The following is a 9,305-nucleotide window of genomic DNA, read 5'->3' as shown; positions in this document are numbered from 1 at the left end:
CTCCTCATCCCAGAAGGTTTCCCCCTCCCAGCTTGTAGCGGAAAGCGCGAGGTTGATCAAGAGGCTGGCGAGGTGGAACGAGCTGGCCGGTGCTCATATTATAGAGCAGGAGAAAGCCGCGGCTCAATCTGTTCTTGAGATTAATGCCGCTAAGAAGGTGGCCGTGAAGGCGCAGCTGGATCTCCTCAATGACCAGAGGCTTAGGGGAGATGCTGAGAAGGCGCTTTTGGCTGAGAGGAAACTCAGGGAGGACGCTGAAAAGGAGGTTCTTGTTGAAAGAGCCAAGGCCGAGGCTGCGACGGCTGAAGCTGCAAAGCTGCTGGAGAAGTGTGCCCTTGTCCAGAGGCACGCCGACCTTTATTTCCAGCAGAGGAACGAATTCAGGGGCATGCATCAGATCCAGGGGAAGGTGATTCGGAGCAAGGAGGCCATCATTAGGCAAAAGGAGGAGGACATTGAGATGCTCCAAACCGTCATGCTCCCTAACATGTGCGCCGAATTCCGGGATCTGGCCGAAGAAGCTGCCAGGGAAGTGATTAAGGAGCTCTTCCCTCTTGATGGTTCCTTTCCGTGGAGCAAATTTAACGAGCTGTTCGACGACAAGCTCGAAGCTAAGGAGAAGGCCGTGGCGGAGAAGGCCAAGGAGGCGGTGAGGGTGAAGATAGAGAAAGAGGCGGCCGCGGAGAAAGCAGCCCGTGATGAGGAAGCTAAGGCGGCCAAGGAGGAAGCCGAGAGAATGAGGGCAGCTGAGGCTGCCGAGGCTAAAGCTGAGGCTGCTGAAGCTGAGGCCGCTAGGAAAACTGCTGGGTTGCCCATCGAAGAAGATGCTGCTACCGCTGCTGATGGCAAGCAGCAACAGGCATAGGGAGACGGGCGGTTGTCACCAGGCTCACCCGGCGTCTCGGATAGCTTCAGCTGTTCGGGAGCCAATTATTAAGCCCTTCCTCCCTGCCATCTTTTGGCGCTCCAAATGACATATTTGTAACTTTTTGATTTTCTTTTCCCTGATACTTGTATAACTTTGGTAGGTTGTGTTTTGGCTTATCCCTATGGGGGACGCCGTCGTCGCGCATTCTCCTTGCTTGTAACCTGTTATTACTTTTAATAAGAGTTCGTTTCTTCCGCCTCCGGCTTTGGCCGAGGTCTTTACCTTATTTCTTTTTCTTGCACTAATAGTTGAGCGTCTCAACTGTATTTAGCGTTTTTACTTTGCCTCTGGCTTGGCCGAGGTCTTTTCTCGTCTTCGTCTGAGTTGTCTTCTTACGTTATTAATTGAGCGTCTCTTTTGCTCCCACCTCGGCCTAGTCGAGGCAGTCTAGAGTGCGTACCTCAATTGTGTTTAACGCTTCCAAGGCATTTTGATCGTTTCAGTGAGTATCAACTGCGCGGGTCGTGACCGTCGCAGTGTCTGCTTCCTGAGAGTGACTGCCGCTCTTGTCGGTGTGACAGTGTGAGCCGGCGTCTGCTTGTTGACGGAGACTGCCGCTCTTGTCGGTAGGACAGTGTGAGCCGGCGTCCGCTTGCTGATAGAGACTGCCGTGGCGTCTACCACTTGGAGTGACTGCGACGGTGCCTACTTCTTGATGGAGACTGCCGCTCTTGTCGGTAGGACAGTGTAAGCCGGCGTCCGCTTGCTGATAGAGACTGCCGTGGCATCTACCACTTGGAGTGACTGGGACGGTGCCTACTTCTTGATGGAGACTGCCGCTCTTGTCGGTAGGGGACAAGCTTGCGATAGAGATGTGAGCTTGACGCGTCTTCTTGATGGAGATCTAGCTCTTGTCGGTATGATAGAGATAGAGATGGCGTCTACCACTTGGAGTGACTGCGACGGCGTCAAACCTCTTGGGGTGATCTAACGTGGCGTCAACTACATGGGGTGACTAACGACGGTGCTCGCTTCTTGATGGAGATCGCTGTGCGTCTACCACTTGGAGTGATGCTATGACGCGTCGGCCTCTTGGGGTGATGCCGTGGCGTCTACTACTTGGGGTGACTGCGACGGTGCCTACTCCTTGATGGAGACTGCCGCTCTTGTCGGTATGACAGTGTGAGCCGGCGTCCGCTTGCTGATATAGACTGCCGTGGCGTCTACCACTTGGGGCGACTGCGACGGCGCCTGCTTCTTGATGGAGACTGCCGCTCTTGTCGGTAGGACAGTGTGAGCCGGCGTCCGCTTGCTGATAGAGACTGCCGTGGCGTCTACCACTTGGGGGCTAACGACGGCGCTCGCTTCTTGATGGAGATCGCCGCTCTTGTCGGTATGACGGTGTGAGCCGCGTCCGCTGGCGATAGAGGCTGTGGCGTCTACCACTTGGAGTGATCGCGACGGCGCACTTCTTGATGGTGACCCGCTCTTGTCGGTATGACGGTGTGAGCCGGCGTCGCTTGCTGATAGAGACTGCCGTGGCGTCTACCACTTGGAGTGACTGCGACGGCGCCTGCTTCTTGATGGAGACTGCCGCTCTTGTCGGTATGACGGTGTGAGCCGGCGTCTGCTACTTTCTAGTGACTGTGGCAAAAATGAACATTTTGATGGAAGACTTGGACGATTTTTCATTTAGATCAAAACATGCGTCGGGGTGCCCACAGCTGTTTTGGACACCTCCGCCGCCTCAAAAATTACACCCGAGATTACCAAAGATCCTAATGGCTCATCAAAGGCACACCTTCCCGATCACCGCTAGTTGCATCCATGAGGTCGCCCTCCCGTTGTAAGGATGACTTTTCCCTTTCTCCGATTTCTTTGCCACTTTGAGGGATTGCATGTTGCATCCTCTCGGCGGCTATCCGGACGTTGACCACCTCGTCCTTCTCGTCCTTGGAGACGAGCTTATGCGCTTCCCCCCGGTCCGAGACATACATCAGTGTTAGGGCCCGGATGGACATCACCGCGTCGGCCTCGCTCAGAGTGACTCGGCCGATGAGAACGTTGTAGGCGGATGAGCCGTCAATGACCACGAACTCAGCTAGGACATTCTTAGCCGCATTCCCTTCGCCGAACATCATCGGCAGTCTGATTGACCCTAGTGGTACCAGGCCGGCCCCAGAGAAGCTGTACAGTGGATTGGTGCAGGGGCTTAAGTCCTTGACCTTCAGACCGAGGCTGAGGAAGCACTCCCTGAACATGATGTTCGTGTAGGCGCCGTGTCAATCGTGCACCTCTTGACCAAGTGGTTGGATATGTCCAAATTGACTACAAGTGGGTCGCTGTGGGGAGCGATGACTCCCTCGTAGTCCTTCCTTCCAATAGTCATATCGGGGATGTTGGAAGCGGGGGTGGCTGTGTTGGGCACAATGTTGATGGCCTGATATAGCTCGTTCAGGTGCCGTTTGTGCCCATGAGCGGACCCTCCGTTCTCTTTGCCCCCGATGACAACATGGATCACTCCTATCCGTTCGAAGACGGATTTCTTATCTGAACGCGCGCGTCGGTCTTTTGGCCTTTGGCAACGTATTTGCCGAGGCTCCCCTTCCGGATCGCTCTTCGATGGCATTCTTCGATGCCGGCTTGTCGATAAGGTGACCGGTGTGGCCGTGGTACTCACAGTACTGGCTCGTGTCACCGTCTCCCTTCGGCTTGGGGGGCCTTTCCCACTTCTGGCCCTCGTTTTTGCTCAGGGCGAAGACCTCGGCGGCTGATATGACGAGAGGGGTTTTATCATTATACCGCCTCTGGTGGTACGTTCCCGAACTCCAACCGCCGCCCGTCGAGTCCTGTTTCCTGGCAGATTTGTCAGACCGTGACCTATTATTGTCACGGCGTCTTTCATCGGACCGTGACCCATTGTTGTCTCGGCGTCTTTCATCCGGGTTGTCCTCCCGGCGGCTCTTCTTTTCTGAGTGCCCGGCCTCGCTGGGGCCCACCCAAGTCTTGTGATAGTCCTCTACCTTGATGGCCTGGTCGGCCATCTTCCTAGCGGCGTCCAAGCCCAGGCCTCCGCACTTGATGAGCTCATTTTTTAAGTCTCCCCTTGGGAGGCCTTTCATCAGCGCGAAGGCCGCCAGCTCGGGATTAATTTCTCGAATCTGCTGAACCTTGCCGTCGAACCTCTTCACATAGCTTCGTAGAGACTCGCCCCCCTCCTGTTTGATAGTTAGGAGGTCTGACGTCTCCACGGCCCTCCTCTTATTGCAAGAGTACTGGGCTAGAAAGGCGTCCCTTAGGTCGGCGTAATAGTATACCGAGCCGTCGGGAAGCCCCTTGTACCAATTTTGAGCCATCCCATGCAAAGTTGTTGGGAAAACGCGGCACCAGACCTCATCGGGCTCCTCCCATACCGACATGTAAGACTCGAAAGCCTCGGCGTGGTCGGTTGGATCACTATCTCCTTTGTATGTGAATGCCGGCAACTTCAGCTTGGTTGGCACGGCGGTTTCAAGGACGTAGGCACTGAGGGGTTGTCTGACCACATGTCGAATGACACGCGGTGATCGACTCCTCGCATTCCTAGTCCGGCTCCTCTCCTCGTAGCGGGAAGGACTCCTTCTCCGACTCGGGCTTCTTCTTCGACTCTGCCGAGTCGGACTCCTCTCTCCTCCTTTGGGGTAGGCCTCGTTCGTGCCGCGACGACGCTGTCCTCCCACGAGTGCGGGAAGGACTTAGGTCTACCACGACCACTTTGGGCTCCCCGGCGTCTTCGCATGGTCGCTTCTCCTAGTGCTCCGTTTAAGTTTCTCGAGTCACATTTTGGCCCCGGTCTCCTGGACGGTTTCCGCCGCTCTTGTCGGTGTGACAGTGTGAGCAGGCGTACTACTAATTAGGTCCAGGAGCATCTTCAGTTTTGCTGCATCAACCACATGTCCCATGATGGTGACCTGGTTGGCAGGCAACGGTGTGTCTGGTATTATCGGCATCCCGTATTCCGGTTGAATTACTTGGCCGGCAGAGGGTTGCACGACCCCAGATTTGTGGACGGTATCATCTTGGTAGAGTTCGGTTTCGTCAGCCACGAATGCTTCTTGTTGTTTCGACATCTTCTTAGCTTTCTGGGTGGGTTTTTTTTTGTTTTTTTTTGTTTGGGAATGAATGTGACTAGCTTCTAGTGTCGCTTCCCCACAGACGGCGCCAATTGTTCCGGGTGTAATTCCAGAGCAAGTATTGTTACCACCCGTGGCTTGTTGAATAATGTCTTGAGTTGGATCCCTCTTGTCTTTATCGTCCCTCTCGGCCTCTCCTGCAACAATGAACGAACTGAGGGCTTGTCTTTGAGCCAAGCGTACTCACTCCGACGCTCAAGTCAGTAAACTTAGAGGGATAAGTTGTCACTTGGCTAAATGCGTATTGTAGAGAGATAAGGGAGATATTACCAGATGAATAGTAATTCTTAGGTTAAAGTGTGGATCCTTTCCTCAATGAAGGTTGAGGAGTATTTATAGACTTTCACCTTTTGTCACGTAGTGGCCAAGTGGCCAAGTGGCTAGCAGGTGGAAAGACCGTTATACCCTCGGCCGATGGAACCATGGCAGGCCGGCCGAGGGGCCTTGGATATGAGTACGCGGATATGTGTCCCGGCTGGCTAGTTGCCTGGCCGAGACCCAAGAGACAGGCCGATGGGCTGCATCGACTAGGCTGTCTAAGTCGTTGACTTGCTGTGGATATCTTTGACCTTGCTTGATATGTTGACTTGGTCAGCGGTGCAGAATATGCCCCATCAATTATTATTATTATTATTATTATTATTATTAATAATATTATTATTATTATTATTATTATTATTATTATTATTATTATTATTATTATTATTAGTTTAATAATATTATTAATCTTATTATTAGTTTGTATTAGTAGTAGTATTAGACTAGTATAAAAGAGACATAAATTAGACTACACACTACACATTAGATTATCATACTCTCACCTTAGAAATTAGACTATAAATTAGATTAGAAAATAGTCTCTCCATTTGTAATAAGAACCCTAATTTTTCTCTCTTATTAATTTATCATTAATCAAAGTTGTTATCTTTCTTCAAAATTAATGTAATCAATCTTTGGTTTATTCAAGTTAGACAATTCTCAATAGTTTACAATTAGATTAGTGGGTTGTAATTTGAAGGGAGAAGAGATTCAACCTTTCTTATTTCAACCAAGTTTCCTCCTTTAATTATTATTGGTATAATTCTCATCTTAATCTCTTTCATTTTCAATTGTTTACATTTATTTACATGTTTATTGTTAGCCCAATTAGTATAGTTATAACATGCTTTATTGTGTTCATCTTATGTTAAAGTTTGCTCCTTTGATTGTTATTATGGCTCATTCATTTACATGATTGATCATTCTCTTAATTTACTGCCACTCAATTGTTTACATGTTCATTGTAGTTTAAATACTTGCCTTTATATTATGTTTGTTATTTTCATGACAAAGTTCTCATCTTTTACTTGCAATTTTAGTAATATGTTTGAGTAGTGTTCTACTAGGGTGAAAGGATACCTATGGTGGACTCTTGGGGCTAATTGTTGGCTTGAATTAGTGGAAACCATTGAGTAGTTGGTTTAGTGGAGTTGTGCACACCAAGTGCTTGTGGAATGGCTAGAATGAGGATTCTAGCCTTTCTATATTTGTTGACTTGTTAAGGCGAGAGCCTTGACTTGTTGTAGTATGCACAATTGCTCGGTCTAGGTTAGTCTAAGCGAGGGCTTGACTTTCCTTGGCCTAGGGATCAACTCACACCGAGAGGTGGAGCCTTCCCTGACCCTACTTCTTGGTGACCACTAATTTAGGCTCACTAGTTGACCCTTGTCTACACTAGAAAACACAACACCCTAGTTTCTTAGTTGCTTGAGTTAATTCGTCTCATTCATTTGCTTGTTAGTTAACCTCTCTTATCTTAATTCTTAGTTTAGCATTATTTTAATGAATCATTAAATACTTGCTAGAACTAAACTAGAAACTCGATAATTAATCTAAGAACCATAATCCCGTCTCTGTGGATCGACCTCCTTACTCTACTACATTCACTAGTTAGGTATTGAGTTTACAAATATTATTTGCATACCGAGGAGTACGACAAACTCGGTATCACTAATCTCTAGTACAAATACCCCATTGTACTACTTAGATTATCATGAAGTCTTAATGCTCTCTTAGTGCTATCTTAATACAATCTTAATCTCATCTTAATCTTGTAATCAACTCTTAATCTAGAATTAATACAAATCTCAATTCTTAATCTTTCCTTAATTTCTCTATTGTTCATCTTTTATTTTGGGTAATTGAAGATTATTTGTGTTTATTGGGAGATTGACAACCTTCCATCAATCATCAAGTACTTCTATTATTCTTTGCATTATTATTGTGAAATCTCCATAGGTATAATTTCCTTAATCCTTGTTTTAATTATTGTTAATCATTTCCATTCATTTATCATGTTTTGCCTTGTTAATGTGATTGATAACCTTGTTAGCATGTTAAACTTGATAATGAGTGAGTAGTCTCTTAGCTAGGGTTAATGGGTAATTAGGGGAAACCAACATGGGGAATGATTCATGCTTAATCTCACATAATTTATTTTCTTGCTTGTTGTGATTTCAACTTATGCACATGTTATGTTTGATGAAATGCAAGCCTATGAATCCTTGCATTTTTTACCCATCACTTATCTTTTCAATGAGACTTGTAAGACATAAACCAACTCGAGTCTCATTAGACCATGCATAATGTTGAATAGGGAGGAATAAGTCGACTTGTAGGTGTTGTACAATCTAATCGATTCGGCTCCGGGACCCAAACCTTCCTAGGGATTGTAAGACATACACTAACTCGATCCCATCACAACAATAATTGCTTGCTTATAATTTGAGAATATGTTTGTATGATCAACTCCCATGTATCCCTTATGAACCCATGACACCCTAGTGCCTTTTAATCAATTGTTTACATCTCATTTTAATCATCTCGCTTGCTTTACTTACTTTTACATTGTTGGTTAGTTTAGTTGACCTCTTATCTCAACCCAAATTGTGACACCCTTAGACACAACCATTTGCAATTGAAAATCCTACATCAATACCCGTCCCTTGGGATCCGACCTTTACTTGCCTCTTTACTAAGAGTATTTTGTGAAGTTATAAATATTGTTTTGGTTAAGGTGACTTTTAACGACGAGTAACAAAACCGACGAACCAAAAATGGCGTCGTTGCCGGGGACGGTATTAACTTGATTTGATTTTCATTAATTATTTTTAGTAGTGTCTTTCTTTACCTTGAGGAAGTCAAACAACTCAACGTTTGTTCTAATTATTTTCGAGTTGTTTGATATTTTGCATGTCTAGGAGATCACAAGGTAACTTCTAACCCATTGATCTTGAAATTGAAAGAACTTTGACCAACAATAGAAGACTTGCTAGAAATACTTTGAGAGGTATTGGTGAGATTGTGGACATACAACTAAACATTAAGTTTACCAACCCTTTTGCAAGAGAAGGAGAGGATAACCCAACACAAAACCAACCACAAAATCAACCCACAATGCCTAAATTCTCATCACATTCCGTACCAACCGAGGAGAACCTACCAAATGGTACTCCTAAACCACAACATTTAACTGGTAATTTCATTGCAAAGTCCACATTTATACAACTAGTTGAGAGAAGTCAATTTGGGGGATGCCTAGTGAAGACCCTCATTCTCATATGGAGACTTTTTGTGACTATTGTGATGCGATTTCTCAAACCGGAGTTACTCAAGACCAAATCCGATGGGTCTTATTTTCTTTTTCTTTGATTGGTTCCGTGAAACAATGGTTGAAGAGCCTAGAGAAGGCTACTCTTGGTATTGACTCTTGGAAGAAATTGACACTTGCTTTCTACAAAAAGTTCTATCCTCCGAAAAAGACTAACATGTTGAGAGCCCAAATCACCGGGTTCAAACAAAGGGATGATGAATCTTTGTATGAAGCATGGGAGAGATTCAAGGACACTTGTCGATCTTGTCCACACCATGGACTTAGCGAGTGGTTCCTTGTACAACAATTTTAGAACGGTCTATATGAAGACTCCCGAAACATTCTCAATATGGGATCCAATAGTATGTTTACCGAAATTGATGACAATCAAACATGGAATAAGATTGAATAAATGGCATTTCATAACTCACAATATAGTAGGCCTCGGAAGGATACTAGAGGAGGAAAGCATGAAGTGGACTTCATTACTTAACTAGGTGCTAAACTAAGCACTCATATTGATACTATTAATTTGAAGTTTGATAAGGCTATGGCAAAACTTGAAGAAGCCTCCAAATCACCTAAGCAACATGTCAATGCTATGGTGGAACTTTGAGTCATGACCAAAGTAAAT

The 9,305-nt window shown here is 46.4% G+C and overlaps 1 non-coding gene across 1 annotated transcript; it reads right to left on the bottom strand.

Annotated features, from left to right (window-relative positions):
* Nucleotides 1-8,846: 8,846 nt before the first annotated feature.
* On the bottom strand, nucleotides 8,847-8,953 carry LOC141639248 (small nucleolar RNA R71). Its single transcript, XR_012542440.1, has one exon. It is a non-coding gene; the product is annotated as a small nucleolar RNA R71 (small nucleolar RNA).
* Nucleotides 8,954-9,305: the final 352 nt, after the last annotated feature.

This window comes from Silene latifolia, unplaced genomic scaffold (assembly GCF_048544455.1).
Source record: "Silene latifolia isolate original U9 population unplaced genomic scaffold, ASM4854445v1 scaffold_313, whole genome shotgun sequence".
Lineage (NCBI taxonomy): Eukaryota > Viridiplantae > Streptophyta > Magnoliopsida > Caryophyllales > Caryophyllaceae > Silene > Silene latifolia.
This window is presented reverse-complemented; position numbering and strand designations above follow the sequence as displayed.